At 42.8% G+C, this 17,670-nt stretch overlaps 1 protein-coding gene across 4 annotated transcripts in view; it reads left to right on the forward strand.

The window, feature by feature from the left end:
• The first annotated feature begins 9,642 nt into the window (after positions 1–9,642).
• The window catches only part of LOC128685122 (salivary peroxidase/catechol oxidase-like), a 41,805-nt gene continuing 33,777 nt past the window's right edge, over positions 9,643–17,670 (forward strand). For 3 of the 4 annotated variants that reach the window (XM_070102041.1, XM_070102061.1, XM_070102057.1), the window contains exon 1: positions 9,643–9,769. The gene's annotated coding sequence lies outside the window, so the exon portion shown is untranslated. Of the gene's footprint in view, positions 9,770–12,653; positions 12,670–17,670 lie in introns of those variants that run through there. The other variant, XM_070102054.1, reaches the window with a different exon arrangement.

Genomic DNA, 17,670 nt, shown 5'->3' on the forward strand with positions numbered 1-17,670 from the left:
CTGGCAAGGAAACTTCCACCAAAGTGGGAGTTGGTAGGTTTTTATTCAGGTACAAGTACACATAAATACAGTTACATAAATTATCATACATGTGGTTTATTGTTCAGATGTATTTTGTAATATGTATGTGTAAAATTGTTTTTTTTGCTTTTGAGGAGTGTACTGACATTGTATACCAAGGTTTTTCGCTATGTTAAATTGTCTCCTTGGTTTTTTATGTATAATGTATATGACTTTTAAATAAAATATAAAAAAAATCATACATAGCAGCATATGTGTGGATTACCTCGACTAGTGGCGGTAATAATGGTTATAATTATGACCTTAATTTTTGAAAGGTGGACAGGTAAGCTAGCGGAAGGCCTCAATCAGATGACCAAAAGCTCTTACGGCGGGTTGTGGAAAATTACATTTATCTGAATGTAACTAATTATGTACATAACAGTAAATGATAACAAAGATAATTAGTATTTATCAATGTTACATAGACAAGTAGGAATTTGGGACACCTAGGTCGCAAAAAATGTCCCCCTTCGATACCTACCACTGTCATAACCACAAGCTGCTCTGGACCTATTCCCCTCAAGGAAGGTTCCTTGATGTTGGTGAGGGGCTCTTGATTTAGGGAATTGGATCTGTGCTCCAGTTCCCCGAATTAAGCCTGAATGCTTTTCACATCCCCCCCCCCAGGCGCTGTATAATCCTCCGGGTTTAGCGCTTCCCCTTGATTATAATTATAATAATTATCTGGACCTATTAATTAAGTGAAATATACATACACCAGGAATACTGGTAAATATATAAATTTGTGGACTGTATATTAAAAATAATAAATGGTTATATATATACACAATTACATAACAGAAGGAAAATATATCTTAATATCACTCACCAATTTGACTGGAGATTAATGTGTATCATACTCAGAAAACCTGTCTAAATTTATGAAAATACTGGCCAGAATTAAACATAAACAGACTTATCTGAGGTTCCTGGAGCTGTCTTGCCCAGTAGCCTGATACTCAAATTATGCAGGAATGCACATACAACAATTTCGCCTCCTATTTGAGAGGTGTCAACTCAATTTTAACCTCTAGAGCACGAAAATTCCTCACAATATTAATTAACGTCTTACTCCATTCAAACAACAATGGCCACAGCCCCCCCCCCCCAGCCGCAGGTTTCCCATTTTCGATAACATACTTCTTTTAAAAATACAATATAGGGCAAAGGCAATGTTCGCGGCTTTCACTGAGACCCACATAAAGGATTACTTGGACAACGAAATATGGATCCCAGGTTACAACCTATACAGATGTGACAGAGTGAACAGGCAAAAAGGGGGGGGGGGTTGGCCTGTACATTGCAGTCACTTGTTTGCACAGAACTGCTTAATGCCTCAAATGATGTAGTGGAAGTTTTAGCAGTAAAGATCGAGAACCAAAACCTAGTCATTGTGGTAGTCTACAAGCCTCTGGATGCAACATCCCAGCAATTCCAGGAACAGCTGTTAAAAATTGACCACTGTCTGGAAAATCTTCCAGCTCCTGCACCCAACATCTTGCTCCTGGGGGATTTCAACTTAAGGCACCTAAAATGGAGGAATATAGCAAATAATACTGTTGCAGTAATAACACCAGGAGGCAGCTCTGATGAAAACTCACACACACACGAGCTTTTAAATCTCTGCACAAAATTCAATTTAAACCAGCAAATAATAGAACCTACTAGACTGGAGAATACACTAGACCTCATCTTCACTAACAATGATGATCTGATAAGAAATGTCACCATATCAAAAACAATATACTAAGATCACAACATAATTGAGGTTCAGACATGTATGCGCGGAGCCCCAGACCGACATAATGAGATTAGTCACGAGGGAGCATTCACCAAATTCAACTTCAATAACAAAAACATAAAGTGGGACCAAGTAAACCAAGTCCTAACCGATATAAGCTTGGAAGACATACTAAGCAACACAGACCCCAACTCATGCCTAGAACAGATTAACTTGGTGGCACTCGATGTATGCACAAGGCTTATTCCTCTAAGAAAAAGGAGGAGTAGATGTAAAATAGAAAGAGACAGGCGCTCCCTTTACAGGCGACGGAAAAGAATAACAGAGCGGCTAAAAGAGGTCAATATATCTGAAATGCGTAGGGAGACACTGGTCAGAGAAATAGCAAGCATTGAACTTAAGCTAAAGGAATCTTACAGGAGTCAGGAATCGCGGGAAGAACTAAAAGCCATAAATGAAATCGAAAGAAACCCAAAGTATTTCTTCTCCTATGTCAAATCAAAGTCGAGAACAACGTCCAGTATTGGGTCCCTACTTAAACAAGATGGGTCCTACACAGATGACAGCAAGGAAATGAGTGAGCCACTCAAGTCCCAATATGACTCAGTTTTTAGCAAGCCGCTAACCAGACTGAGAGTCGAAGATCAAAATGAATTTTTTATGAGAGAGCCACAGAATTTGGTTAACACAAGCCTATCCGATGTTATCCTGACGCCAAATGACTTCGAACAGGTGATAAATGACATGTCCATGCACTCTGCCCCAGGGCCAGACTCATGGAACTCCGTGTTCATCAAGAACTGCAAGAAGCCCCTATCACGAGCCTTTACCATCCTATGGAGAGGGAGCATGGACACGGGGGTCGTCCCACAGTTACTAAAAACAACAGACATAGCCCCACTCCACAAAGGGGGCAGTAAAGCAACAGCAAAGAACTACAGACCGATAGCATTAACATCCCATATCATAAAAATCTTTGAAAGGGTCCTAAGAAGCAAGATCACCACCCATCTAGAAACCCATCAGTTACACAACCCAGGGCAACATGGGTTTAGAACAGGTCGCTCCTGTCTGTCTCAACTATTGGATCACTACGACAAGGTCCTAGATGCACTAGAAGACAAAAAGAATGCAGATGTAATATATATAGACTTTGCAAAAGCCTTCGACAAGTGTGACCATGGCGTAATAGCGCACAAAATGCGTGCTAAAGGAATAACAGGAAAAGTCGGTCGATGGATCTATAATTTCCTCACTAACAGAACACAGAGAGTAGTAGTCAACAGAGTAAAGTCCGAGGCAGCTACGGTGAAAAGCTCTGTTCCACAAGGCACAGTACTCGCTCCCATCTTGTTCCTCATCCTCATATCTGACATAGACAAGGATGTCAGCCACAGCACCGTGTTTTCCTTTGCAGATGACACCCGAATCTGCATGACAGTGTCTTCCATTGCAGACACTGCAAGGCTCCAGGCGGACATCAACCAAATCTTTCAGTGGGCTGCAGAAAACAATATGAAGTTCAACGATGAGAAATTTCAATTACTAAGATATGGTAAACACGAGGAAATTAAATCTTCATCAGAGTACAAAACAAATTCTGGCCACAAAATAGAGCGAAACACCAACGTCAAAGACCTGGGAGTGATCATGTCGGAGGATCTCACCTTCAAGGCCCCTCAAGGAAGGTTCCTTGATGTTGGTGAGGGGCTCTTGATTTAGGGAATTGGATCTGTGCTCCAGTTCCCCGAATTAAGCCTGAATGCCTTCCACATCCCCCCCCCAGGCGCTGTATAATCCTCCGGGTTTAGCACTTCCCCCTTGATTATAATAATAATAATCACCTTCAAGGACCTTAACATTGTATCAATCGCATCTGCTAGAAAAATGACAGGATGGATAATGAGAACCTTCAAAACTAGGGAGGCAAAGCCCATGATGACACTCTTCAGGTCACTTGTTCTATCTAGGCTGGAATATTGCTGCACACTAACAGCACCTTTCAAGGCAGGTGAAATTGCTGACCTAGAAAATGTACAGAGAACCTTCACGGCGAGCATAACGAAGATAAAACATCTCAATTACTGGGAGCGCTTGAGGTTCCTAAACCTGTATTCCCTGGAACGCAGGCGGGAGAGATACATGATTATATACACCTGGAAAATCCTAGAGGGACTAGTACCGAACTTGCACACGAAAATCACTCACTACGAAAGCAAAAGACTTGGCAGACGATGCAACATCCCCCCAATGAAAAGCAGGGGTGTCACTAGCACGTTAAGAGACCATACAATAAGTGTCAGGGGCCCGAGACTGTTCAACTGCCTCCCAGCATACATAAGGGGGATTACCAACAGACCCCTGGCAGTCTTCAAGCTGGCACTGAACAAGCACCTAAAGTCGGTTCCTGACCAGCCGGGCTGTGGCTCGTACGTTGGTTTGCGTGCAGCCAGCAGTAACAGCCTGGTTGATCAGGCTCTGATCCACCAGGAGGCCTGGTCACAGACCGGGCCGCGGGGGCGTTGACCCCCGGAACTCTCTCCAGGTAAACTCCAGGTAATCTATTTACCTATAAATTACCGTATTTCCGGAAAATATATACAGTATTTTCCACAGCTGGTCATAATATGACTAAGACCCGTGTCAGGAAACACTCATCCTGTTTCCTGACAAACTTTACCTAACCTAACCTATTGGCGGCATGTATTATGTCCCCAGTGAGCCCTGAGGCGCACTGGGAAAAAATTAACGTAAAAGACCTGGGAGTCATAATGTCGGAGGATCTCACCTTCAAGGACCATAACATTGTATCAATCGCATCTGCTAGAAAAATGACAGGATGGATAATGAAAACCTTCAAATCTAGGAATGCCAAGCCCATGATGACACTCTTTAGGCCGCTTGTTCTATCTAGGCTGGAATATTGCTGCACACTAACAGCACCTTTCAAGGCAGGTGAAATTGCTGACCTAGAAAATGTACAGAGAATCTTCACGGCCGCAAAACTGCAATAAAACACCTCAATTACTGGGAACGCTTAAAGTTCATCAACCTGTACTCCCTGGAACACAGGCGGGAGAGATACATGATTATATACCCTTGGTAAATCCTTGAGAGATTAGTACCAAACTTGCACACGAAAATCACTCCCTATGAAAGCAAAAGACTCAGCAGACGATGCAACATCCCCCCAATGAAAAGCAGGGGCGCCACTAGCACGATAAGAGACAACACAATTAGTGCCAGGGGCCCAAGACTGTTCAACTGCCTCCCAGCATACATAAGGGGGATTACCAATAGACCCCTGACTGTCTTCAAGAAGGCGCTGGACAGGCTGTGGTTTGTACGTCGAGTTGCGTGCGGCCAACAGTAACAGCCTGGTTGATCAGGCCCTGATCCACCATGAGGCCTGGTCACAGACCAGGCCGCGGGGGCGTTGACCCCCGAAACCCTCTCCAGGTATACTCCAGGTGAGGGCAGCAAGAAGGTGCAGGTACAGGCCAGGATCTCCTGAAGGTCTGAACGGGGGCACAACAGCAGGAAGTGATCCACAGTCTCCGGCTGAGAGGGACACCATGGACAGGACGGAAGTTTGTTTTCCGAAGGCTGTACAGTTAAGCCACTGGCAGGGGCCATTGAAAAACAGGACTGAACTCATTGCCGAAGAAGGAGCGGATTTCCATCCAAACACCCTTTGTGAAATCACTCTGGTCCAGTCTAAGGGAAGTAATAGTAGGGAGTGTGTGTGCAAGGGAGCCAGCTCCATCAGCCATATCATTGTCCCGAATGCCAACATGAGCTAGTACTCACTGAAGGAAGATGCTCCTGCCCTGATTTGGTGGTGGCTGGCACAACCTGGCCAGTACGACTGTAAAAACAGCCCGGCTGGTCTGGTACCGACTTTAGGTGCTTGTCCAATGCCAGCTTGAAGACTGCCAGGGGTCTATTGGTGATCCCCCTTATGTATGCTGGGAGGCAGTTGAACAGTCTCGGGCCCCTGGCACTTATTGTATTGTCTCTTAACGTGCTAGTGACACCCCTGCTTTTCATTGGGGGGATGTTGCATCGTCTGCCAAGTCTTTTGCTTTCGTTGCGAGTGATTTTCGTGTGCTAGTTCGGTACTAGTCCCTCTAGGATTTTCCAGGTGTATATAATCATGTATCTCTCCCGCCTGCGTTCCAGGGAATACAGGTTCAGGAACTTCAAGCGCTCCCAGTAATTGAGGCGTTTTATCTCCGTTATGCGCGCCGTGAAGGTTCTCTGTACATTTTCTAGGTCAGCAATTTCACCTGCCTTGAAAGGTGCTGTTAGTGTGCAGCAATATTCCAGCCTAGATAGAACAAGCGACCTGAAGAGTGTCATCATGGGCTTAGCATCCATAGTTCTGAAGGTTCTCATTATCCATCCTGTCATTTTTCCAGCAGCTGCGATTGATACAATGTTATGGTCTTTGAAGGTGAGATCCTCTGACATGATCACTCCCAGGTCTTTGACGTTGGTTATTCGCTCTATTTTGTAGCCGAAATTTGTTTTGTACTTTGATGAAGTTTTAATTTCCTTGTGTTTACCATATCTTAGTAATTGAAATTTCTCATCATTGAACTTCATATAGTTTTCTGCAGACCATTGAAAGATTTGGTTGATGTCCGCCTGGAGCCTTGCAGTGTCTGCAATGGAAGAGGTCAGTTCCAGTTTTTATTATCCATTAGGGGTAAGACATAATTTAGAATTGCAGATATATAAAAATGATTTAGGAAAGATAGGGAATGTGTTGACGTGTTACACTGCCGCAGGTATGTGAACAATACTTAGAAAAAGGTAAGGAATTGTTTGTTGCATTTATGAATTTAGAAAATGAGAGATAGGGAAGCAGTATGACAGATATTACAAATGTATGGCAGATGCTGTGCCTGGTCATGGACCGGGTCGCGGGGGCGTTGACCCCCGGAATCCCCTACTGGTATACCTCCAGATATACTAAAAATGATTAAGAGTTTATGGGAAGATGGAGGCTCAGGGTAAGGCATGTAGGAGAGAAGGGAACTATTTACCCGTAAAAGTTGGCCTTAGATAGAGGTGTGGGAAATCTTCATGGATGTTTAATATATTTATAGACCGGGTTATAAAAATTGAATGCTAGAGAGTTGGGCAGAGGTATGGGATTAAAACATAATAAATCTGATATGAGGTGGTAGATATCAGAGCTGTTTTTTTCAGATGAAACAGTGTTGTTAGGGAGATTCTGAAGCGAAGATGCAAAGGATGTTAGAGGAGTTTGGGAGGATGTGTAAAAGAAGGAAATTGAAAGTAATTATTATTTTACTACATGTAAACCACACAATAACCAAATTCTGTAAACTCAGCATTGTAATCCTTATAGAGAATAAACTTTGAATTGAATTGAATTGAACGTTTAGCAAGGTGAGGAGAGTAACAAATAGTTTAACCAATAAAAGACTGGATATTAGACTGGAGTGAGGAAGTAAAGCAGAAATAAATATATTTAGATAATTAGGAGTGGTTATGTCGGCACAAGGATGAACTATAGAATAGACGAGCGGGGGGAGGGGGGGGGGTATGGAGGCAAAGGGAAAAAGTACCAGAGTATAATGGTACAAATACTTCTGTATGGACAAGGCATGAGTTTTAAATGTTGCCATGATAGGTCAGTGAGGGACAATCAGTGGTGTATATATTAATTTAGGAGCGCAAAAATTATAAGACGGTGTAAGGATATTATTATTATTATTATTATTATAAAAAAGAAGTGATAAAATAAGGATATGAGCAGCATAATTTTGAGGGAGAAGGAGTTGTTGAGGTGTTTGGTCATTGAGAAATAATGGACCAGAATAAAATGACGCAGATGATGTATAAATCTGGAACTGAAGAAAGGAGGGACAAGAATCATCTTAGAAAGGGAGGGAGGGAGGGATGGGTGAAGTGAAGGGAGTTTAGGTGTTGTTGGCTTGTGCATCCAGCAGGCGTGTGAGAATATTTTAGATCGCAGTGGAAACAACTGGTTTTAAGCACTGGACGTGCTGATGAAGTGTGAACAAGGTAACATTTATGAAGGGATTCAAAGAAATCGGCTAGCTGGATCGAAATTCTGGAGGTGGGAAGTATAGTGTCTGCACTTTGAAGGAGGACTAGGGATACCGCAGTTTGGAGGATTATTTGAATTGTAATTTCTGCACACTTCCGGAAAAACAGCTACTGAATGAACAATGACGAATGTATTTCCTTCTTTTTAAGGTCAACCTGCCTTGGTGAGATACAACCGGTGTGGTGACAAAAAACTCGGACGATACTCATTATACACTCAGAACCACTAAGATTATTACTGACTTGTTATTATTGATCATTATATAAAAGTTAGTGTGTGTGCATGTAAGTGTTTGAATATATCCTTCCTAATTTTAACCTAGTATACTAGATAGTCAAGGAATGGAATCTTCCTCTGGTTCACATTCGAAACTTTGTAGAAGGATGATATATATTTAGTTTGACCTAAAAGCTCTCAAAATATTGTCAAACCCCCTCTGAAAGGGTGTCATCTAATCAGAGTGAATATGCGTGAAGCCCCAGAGAATACCTAAGGTTAGAAGCTCCTTTACCAGTGCTGTATTACTGTGAAACATATTGTCAAGGTATGAATAAATATGTAAAATCGTATATTTACAAAAATATTTAGTTATTCACAACTTGCACAGAACATGGAAACGAGAACTGGACGACCTTTTAGCCCGATCGGTGAAAGCCAGACCAAGGTTATAGGAGACGAAGAGATGATAAAGGTCAGGTTAAGGTATGTGTTGCGATAATTAGAGCATCTGACTGAGAAAGGGAAGTATCTGCAATAAAGAGGCAGCGATTCGACCGGTGCTGCAGATATATGAAGCAGGTGGCAAGACTCATACATCTGTGAATATCTCTTAATAAAGCCAGGCTCTGGTTAAGGTATGTAGATAAGCATGTGTGATTCCGCCGTAACTCCTTCATATCTTTATTGAAGAAGATATAAATAGGAAAATGCAGAAAGACGGCAGCTTTAAAATAATAAATCTGATATAAAATGAGTTGTTACAGTTTCGCTTTCATAATGACAGTGCTTTCGGAAGATTAAGAAACAAATGTTGGGGCAAGTTTGACGGGCATATTTAAAAAAAAAAAGGAAGTTGAACCTGAACACACACAAAAAAAGTGATGAGGGTAGAATTTCAGGGAAGGAGAAGACTAGAGGAAATACAGAAGAACAGGATATATTTAAATGCCCTGGACTTATGTCTTCCAGATGGATGTATTAAAGACTAAATGAAATATGGAAGACATAAGGGAGAGAAAGAGGAGTGTTCAGGAGTTGCGACTTGGGGGGAGAAAGATAAATTTGCCATAGGACAGAAAGTGGTAAATATATCAGAGTAGAACCAATGTTTTCATCTGGGGGAGGACTGCATACTTTATTATTATTCAGGGGATCGCTAAGCCCGTAGGGATTATACAGTGCCTGTAGGGGCGGATGGAAGGTATTCAGGCTTAATTCAGGGAAGTCATATACAGATTCAATTCCCTAGATCAAGAGCCCCTCACCAGCATCAAGGATCTTCCCTCGAGGGGAAGGAGTTCATCTAGTTTTCTATTTTTTTCCGTCAGTTGACCTCCAAGTAATCACAGACAACCATCGTACTACTGCACGTGAACCATGGCTGTCAGAATTGTTATAAAATATTAAGAACCTGAATATTACTACTATATTGTGTTGCTGCTACTGAGGCGTCACCCAAACACAAATAATTTGTGGTAATAATGCATTGTACAGGTGACTGAGTAATCCAGGTGACAGGTGCAGGATGCTCACCTGATACCCCGTGTGACCTGACAGTGTTGAGGTGGAGGTGTTGAGTGTTACTAGCAGCGTCAGTGTTGCTCCAGACATCACCAGGGCAGCATAACTTACCGCTCTCTGTAAGTTGTTCTCTCTCTCCCTCTCCCTCTCTAATATAATATAATATAATATAATATTCATATCTTTATTTACTACAAGTACATGTACAAGGTATACAGGCCTAGCTGACATCAATGACATGCTACTATATAGAAAGCCGCTTGTTATGCTGAGCATTTCAGACAAATTAGGTCAGTTTTGTAGATGAATAGTTGAGTTGTGTTCCAGGATGCGACCGACACCAGTTAACTAACACCCAGGTATCCATTTTACTGATGGGTGAACATGGACAACCGGTGTAAGGAAACACGTCCAATGTTTCTACCCCTTCGCCCGGAATCAAACCCAGACATTCACCGTGTGAAGTTAGTTAGTTTAATATGTTTATTATGCACCCCATACCCATCCTGTGGGCGGTAGTCAAAAGATTACAGAGGTACATAATTGGTCCAGGGACTGGACTCCAAAGTTTTGATAGCTGAGCAAGTTACAGAGGTAATGAACTCACAATTTACAAAGGTAATGAACTCACAATTTACAAAGGTAATGAACTCCTGGTAGGTCTGCTCACAATCATGACAAGTTACAAAGGTATTTACAGATTAGAGGTACATAATGGGTCCAGGGACTGGGCCCCAAAGTTTTGATAGCTGAACTAGGTACAAAGGTAATGAGCTCACAAGTTACAAAGGTAATGAATTCTGTAGAATGGTTACTTACGTTTATACATGGCTACAATCATGAACAAATTATAGAGTAATGAGCAATTCACACTTCCACACCCGGTCACAACTGTAGTGAGTTATTGGTGCAAATATTGATTGTTGACACACACACACACACACACACACACACACACACATGGTTACAGTCATGAGCAAATTACAAAGTGATGAACCACTGATACGTCCACACCTGGTCACAATTGTAATGAGTTATAAATACAAATATTAAGTGGATCATACACCCACACTAGCGCACGCGCACACACATACACACGAGGGCGCACGCACGGACATGTGCACACGAGCGTACAAATATATGCATACACACAAGGACGCACACCCACACACACCAACACCCACACACACCAACACCCACACACACCAACACCCACACACACCAACACCCACACACACACCCTCAAACAAATAACTGCTGCAGCATATGGGCGCCTGGCAAACCTCAGAACAGCATTCCGACATCTTAATAAGGAATCATTCAGGACCCTGTACACCGTGTACGTTAGGCCCATATTGGAGTATGCGGCACCAGTTTGGAACCCACACCTAGCCAAGCACGTGAAGAAACTAGAGAAAGTGCAAAGGTTTGCAACAAGACTAGTCCCAGAGCTAAGAGGTATGTCCTACGAGGAGAGGTTAAGGGAAATCAACCTGACGACACTGGAGGACAGGAGAGATAGGGGGGACATGATAACGACATACAAAATACTGAGAGGAATTGACAAGGTGGACAAAGACAGGATGTTCCAGAGATTGGACACAGTAACAAGGGGACACAGTTGGAAGCTGAAGACACAGATGAATCACAGGGATGTTAGGAAGTATTTCTTCAGCCACAGAGTAGTCAGTAAGTGGAATAGTTTGGGAAGCGATGTAGTGGAGGCAGGATCCATACATAGCTTTAAGCAGAGGTATGATAAAGCTCACGGCTCAGGGAGAGTGACCTAGTAGCGATCAGTGAAGAGGCGGGGCCAGGAGCTCGGACTCGACCCCCGCAACCTCAACTAGGTGAGTACACACACACACACACACCCTCACACCCACACACACACACACACACCCTCACACCCACCCACACACACACACACACACACACACACACACACACACACACACACACACACCTCACACACCCACACACACACACACACCCTCACACCCACACACACACACACACCCTCACACCCACACACCCTCACACCCACACACACACACACACACACACACCCACACACACACACACACACACACACACACACACACACACACACACACACACACGCACACACGCACACACACACACACATGCACACATGTGGTAATGCTTTATTTACAGCTAGCAAAGTCAGGGTATTTCTCCAGAATGGTCTGCAATATACCACTGTGGATAAAATACTTTGCCATTTCTTGAACATTTCTGAGTGAGTTGTTTCTAAATTCATTAATTTGATCACACTCCAGTACATAATGACGCAAGGTGTGACAATAGTCCATCTGGCAAAGTTTACATTTCGTTTGGTCTACATCTGGTGGTGGTGATTTAACCTGCCAAAGATACTTGTAACCCAGCCGGAGCCGGGCAGTAGTGACATCCAAGAGTCTGCTTATCTTGTTGGATGCACCATAGACATGTGGCTCCTCCTGCATGATGGAATGATGATAGATGGACTGACTTGTGTCAATCTCCCTAAGTCTTAAGTCAATAAAGTTCATTTGAAGTTCTTTTCGTATTATTGTTCTCAAACTGCTAACTGACAACCCAAGATTGTAATCTACCCCCTCTTTGAAAGCATACAGCTTAGCCAATTTATCAGTTCTATCATGCATCTGAAGACCAATGTGAGATGGAATCCACAGCATGTGCACTCTGACTCCACTGTCCACAATCTTACCATATCTATGTCTGGCTTCTGACACAAGCATGCCACAATTTATACTTAATGAGTTGAGAGCATTTATGGATGACAGAGAATCAGTTACAATTAAAGTGTCAACCTTAGATACATGGACACATTTGAGTGCAAGGAGTATGGCAAACAGTTCTGTTTGAAGGGTAGAGGCCCAGTTATTGATGCGTGCTCCAATTTCTTTATGAGAGCCATCACTCTGTGTGACAACAGCAGCACTACCAGCTGCACCAGTGGACTGGTGAACAGAACCATCGACGTAAATAATTTGTGAAAGAGTGTTCTGTGTGACTAAGTTATCAATACAGCTTAAGGCATCATGTTTGGCTTCAAGACGAAGCTTTGGTTGTGATTTAAGAAGAGTTTTGGGGGGAAATGGAGGAATGGTAGTTTGGAATGGGGTAATATCCCATGGAGCAGGGAAATGTCTCTGTTGTCTAACTTGATATAGATCATGTAGCTGGTTCATGCGGAGGTCGGTTCCAGTTTTTTCGATCCATCTGGAAGGATGTTCACCAGTGCTGAGGAAAGTTTGGAGGGCTTCTGTGCAGGGGTTTGAATGGGCTAGCCTAAGCATATTGACCCCAATAAGGATATTTCTTTCAGTAACACGATCTCTAATGCTTGGAATATTAAGTTCTTTCCGCATATTTAAAATTTTGGCAGTACGAGGGCATCCTAGGATGATCCTCATTGCTTCGTTTTGCAGTTTTTCCAGCCCTCCAAGCTTCCAGTCAGACACGAGTGCAAGTAGTGGCGCCGCATAATCAACCAATGATCTAATATAAGCAAGATACATCATTTTCACAATTTTAACATTAGCACCATACCTGGGATGAAAACCTGCCACAACTCTAAGTGCTCTCAGCCTTTCTTTGTATTGGCGACAAAGTCTCGTTACAACAGGTCCAAGTAGTGGAACCTCAAAGCCTAGATACCTGTATCTGCTTACATATTCTAGAAGAGACCCATCATGCAACTGGATCTGACGAACTGTGCCTCTCTGCCGAGGAGGACGCCTGTTGAGTATCTTTGTTTTATCCCCTGAGATTATTAACCCCAGGTCCTGACACGAGGCTAGTACATGATTAAGAATGTTTTGGGTGTTGGAGAATCCGGTGGTGTGAATCATTATGTCATCAGCAAAACTAACCATATAATGATGGGGCTGGCTAGGCATGGCATTAAGTAAGGCATTAATCAAAATGTTGAAAAGGGTGGGACTAAGCACACCTCCCTGTGGGGTTCCTAATTCAAAATCTTTAGTTACACTTCTATGTCCCTGGAACAACACAGACGACTTTCTGTTGGACAGGTAACCTTTAATCCAGCGGAGAAGCCATCCTCCAACATCCATTCTGGCAAGTTCACTAATGATTACATGTCGGTTGGCTACATCAAAAGCGGATTTAAGGTCAAGGAACGTAGTGTATGAGCTGTCAGTGTGCAGAGTGAGAAAGGTGGTAATGCAATGATGCACACTCCTTCCATGCATGAAGCCATGCAACCGGGGTGACAAGAATTCCTTAATTCTGTGCATAAGACGATTAAGAATCATCCTTTCGAATGTTTTACACAAGCAGCTAGTAAGGGATATTGGGCGAAATGAGTTTTGTTGATTGGGCTTCGGAATGGGAATAATGAGGCTATTGGTCCATGATTTAGGGAGCTCCCCAGTGACATAACTCATGTTATATAATTCAAGTAAAGGATTACCTGGTACTCGACACAGCAATCTGAGTATGTTGTAAGTAATACCATCCTCACCAGGCGACGTGGAGTTGCCCTTAGTTAGTGCTGCATCAAGTTCATAATTAGTGAAAGGAATGTTGCAGTCATCTGCCTTGCTGAGCATAAAGCAAACAAGTCTCTCCCTTGCATCATATTTGTCCATTAATTTCGCCTGTGTGGTACTGGGAAGACTGTCATAGCTAGATGTAGCAGCCCAAGCACTGACTAACTCATTCGCCCTATGCAAGGGATGAGGGTGCGCGATCTGCCCAGTTCTGTTACCCTTAATTCTATTTATGTCCCTCCATGCCCGGCTAAGTGGGGTGTGAGCATTGAGACCATTGACAAATTGTTCCCAGTCTGTTTGCCGCAGCTCTGTCATACGCTCTCTGGCAGCAGCAAGGGCAGTTTGGAAGAGGCTCAGCATTTCAGGGGTACGATGGTTTCTATAGGCTAGGCCTAGTCTGCGAGCAGTACGTTTCAATGTTCGAAGTTTAGAATCATTGTAATAGGTATGATTTTTATAAGACTTATGATTATTATGGAAGTCATTTGGATTTAGAGTAGTAGGAGGTTTCAGAGGCGGCTCTAAGAAGTTCTGAATACTGCTCACAAGGTCATTGTTAAAAGTCTCGACAGAGGTACACTCATAGGAATTATACCAGTCAGTCACATGTGCAACAAAGTCATCATGTTGATCAGGGGAAACATTAAGACGTTTCCGTTTGAATATCCCACCAGGGAGAATAGTATTACCAATATCTAGAGAGGTTAGCCTTGGGAAATGATCAGACGCTATATCTGTTACAATGGAAGACTCACAGCTGGCAGAAGTAATGTTGAAGCCCAGGCACAGATCAAGGACACCTCCATAGATATGTGTGGGTTCAAGGTCACCTACAATTTGCACATTATCATGACTGTTTAAGAGTGACAACAGTTGATTGCCATTACGATTACCAAACTGAGAGTTTCCAATGCTTTTGTGTCTTGCATTATAATCACCAATAATGAGAGTAGGTTCAGACTGAGCACAAGTTGGGAGCTCCAAGTAATTAAACTTATCAGCAGGAGCGTACAAGTTAAATATGTTGAGAGCAGAGTTCCCAATATAAATCCTAACACCGTGATACTGTAGCCCCTCTGTTTTCTTATGTGCAAGAAGTTGATGGGGAAGTGATTTTTTAATATATAGAACACAAGAATTAGTAGATTTGAGGTTATATGCAACAAACGATGGCAATTTAGGGGGTTGGGATTTTTCAGGGACTCTGCACTCTTGTAGACACACAATATCAATGGATTCAGTGGTTACTTTATGATGCAGGTCAGAAAATCTTTTTCTAAGTGACGCAATATTCCAACTTAAAATGGATAGTTTATACGAGTTTGGTTCCATTATAAAAGTCCAGGGATAGTATTCAATTTCTCAGCAAAATGAAAAAACTTACTAAATAACAAACAGACATAATCAATATCAATATCATCAGTATTATCCTTATCCATGAGTCTCCTAAGTGCACTTCCATTAGTGAGACCTCTTGGGAGTCTTTGTACACAGAGGTCACTGCGCTCTTTGTCTGTGAATGTATGGAAGGTGACACTATCCCTCGCACTCACCTCTCCGCTTTTATTACACTCATCACTATCATCACATGTATCACTTCCCTCATCATTATGACCAGTGATACATACACCATTATCAACAACCGGGTCATCTCCACACTCAGTATCTATCAATACATTACACTCATCAGGTTGACTATCATGATGGTCTTCACTGCCCTTATCATCTTCACTGTGATTGTAAACACCACTATCAGATTCATCGTTTTTGTAATTATTAACACCACTGCAATCATCAGTTTGTTCATCATCACCACACTCATTTTCATAATGGCTGACTATCTGTGGGTTGATGTACTCATTTGCAACCTCTGTAAGTTTTTCCTCGTGGTGCTCAAGTTGTTGTTTCAAACACCATTGTTGCTTCTCCAGTACTGTTATGCGCAGCTGCATGTTGTGTACCACCCCAGCAAGACTAGCGTCATCAGGAAGTATGAAGTCCCGATCAGCTGAGTCAGGTGTATGACTGACAGCTGACTCAGCCAGACAGATGGTGTCAACACCAGCAGCATTACTACAGCTGTGACTCCTGGAGTCTTACAATTGATACATTCTAATGCAACGGTCTGGTGTTTCTTGATCATATCATAGCACTGGTGAGAAGGATGGGCCTTGGCACACACTGCACACCAGTGTGACTTACTAAAGCATTTAAAAGCAACGTGACCCCAGCGCTGACACTTGTAGCATCTACGGTGAGGTGGTTTGTACAAAGCTATTTTGTAACTCCTGTTAAGCGCTGCACGAGAGTAGATATATGATGGAGTTCCTTGGCCAATCCACTCAGCCAATATCAGATCATTTGGAAGTCGACGAGGGTTTGCAACTTGATCTGACAACAGGAATTTAGGATCCAAGTACTTATTGACATTGTGGATAACAATAAGCACTTTAGGTGATCTTGGTGGGGCAGCTTGGAGTTGGATGTTAGCATATTTATGAGTAAGAAGTTTTTCTATGAATGTTGGGTCGTTAGTAACAAAAACGTAATTATCCTCGTCATGACGAAAGCGAATGCGAAGGTTTTTTTTCTGGGTTGTCTAATGAAGCTTCGTAAAACCATCTAAACTTGACCTCAAACTCAGTGTTAGCGGGGAAATCAAGCCTAACCGTTCTGCAGTGGTTGTTGTTGCTCTCGTTGTTTCTTGCAGCAAGCCTCCTTTGAAATCCTCTTTCTTTTTTCAAAGCTCCCTTACTTCTAAAACGTACGAATTCGCCTTCACCATCATTTACTTCGTTCACATCCATAGGTCACTTTTAGTTCAGCTGCTCGAGATGGAAGAGTTAGTCTGTTACTTTTGGGTCAGCGAAACCGCCTTTATTCCATAAGAGAGAAGGGACAAGGAAGGAATATTCACCTCGCTAGACACAGGTAATATGGGTGTAACTACGGCCTGCGGGTCGCAGTGCGATTTTCAAGGTCATTCACTGGGCCCACAGTCGTCTCGAGAGTTACCAACACTGTACTACTTGTTAAATACTCCAAACACGCAGCACTTAACACATCTAGCACACGTGTCTTGGAATGACAGACAAATTTTCACTACATAAGAACTAGTTCTCACAACACTGAAGGTACGGCCGGAACACTGTAGAACGTTCACAAAGGCATTCTGTAACTTGGCCTTCACTGGCTGGCTTGGAGCGCTGTTTAGCCTGGATCAGCTAAACTCGCCCTTATCCCATATGTAGATAATGGCGACGAGTTAAGGGATACCGGTGAATAGGAAAGTCGAGGAAGAGACATTCACCTCACTAGACACACGCAGTATGGGTGTAAGTGGCATGCGGGTCTTATAGTGCCATTTTCAAGGTCACCCAGCAGGCCAGACATTCCTCACTCATTTTAAGCCTACGTAGGTACTGATGGTAGCACAATTGCCTAAGTCAGTGAAATCCACTCCTGCAAATAGT

The sequence above is a fragment of the Cherax quadricarinatus genome, chromosome 5 (genome assembly GCF_038502225.1).
Source record: "Cherax quadricarinatus isolate ZL_2023a chromosome 5, ASM3850222v1, whole genome shotgun sequence".
NCBI lineage: Eukaryota > Metazoa > Arthropoda > Malacostraca > Decapoda > Parastacidae > Cherax > Cherax quadricarinatus.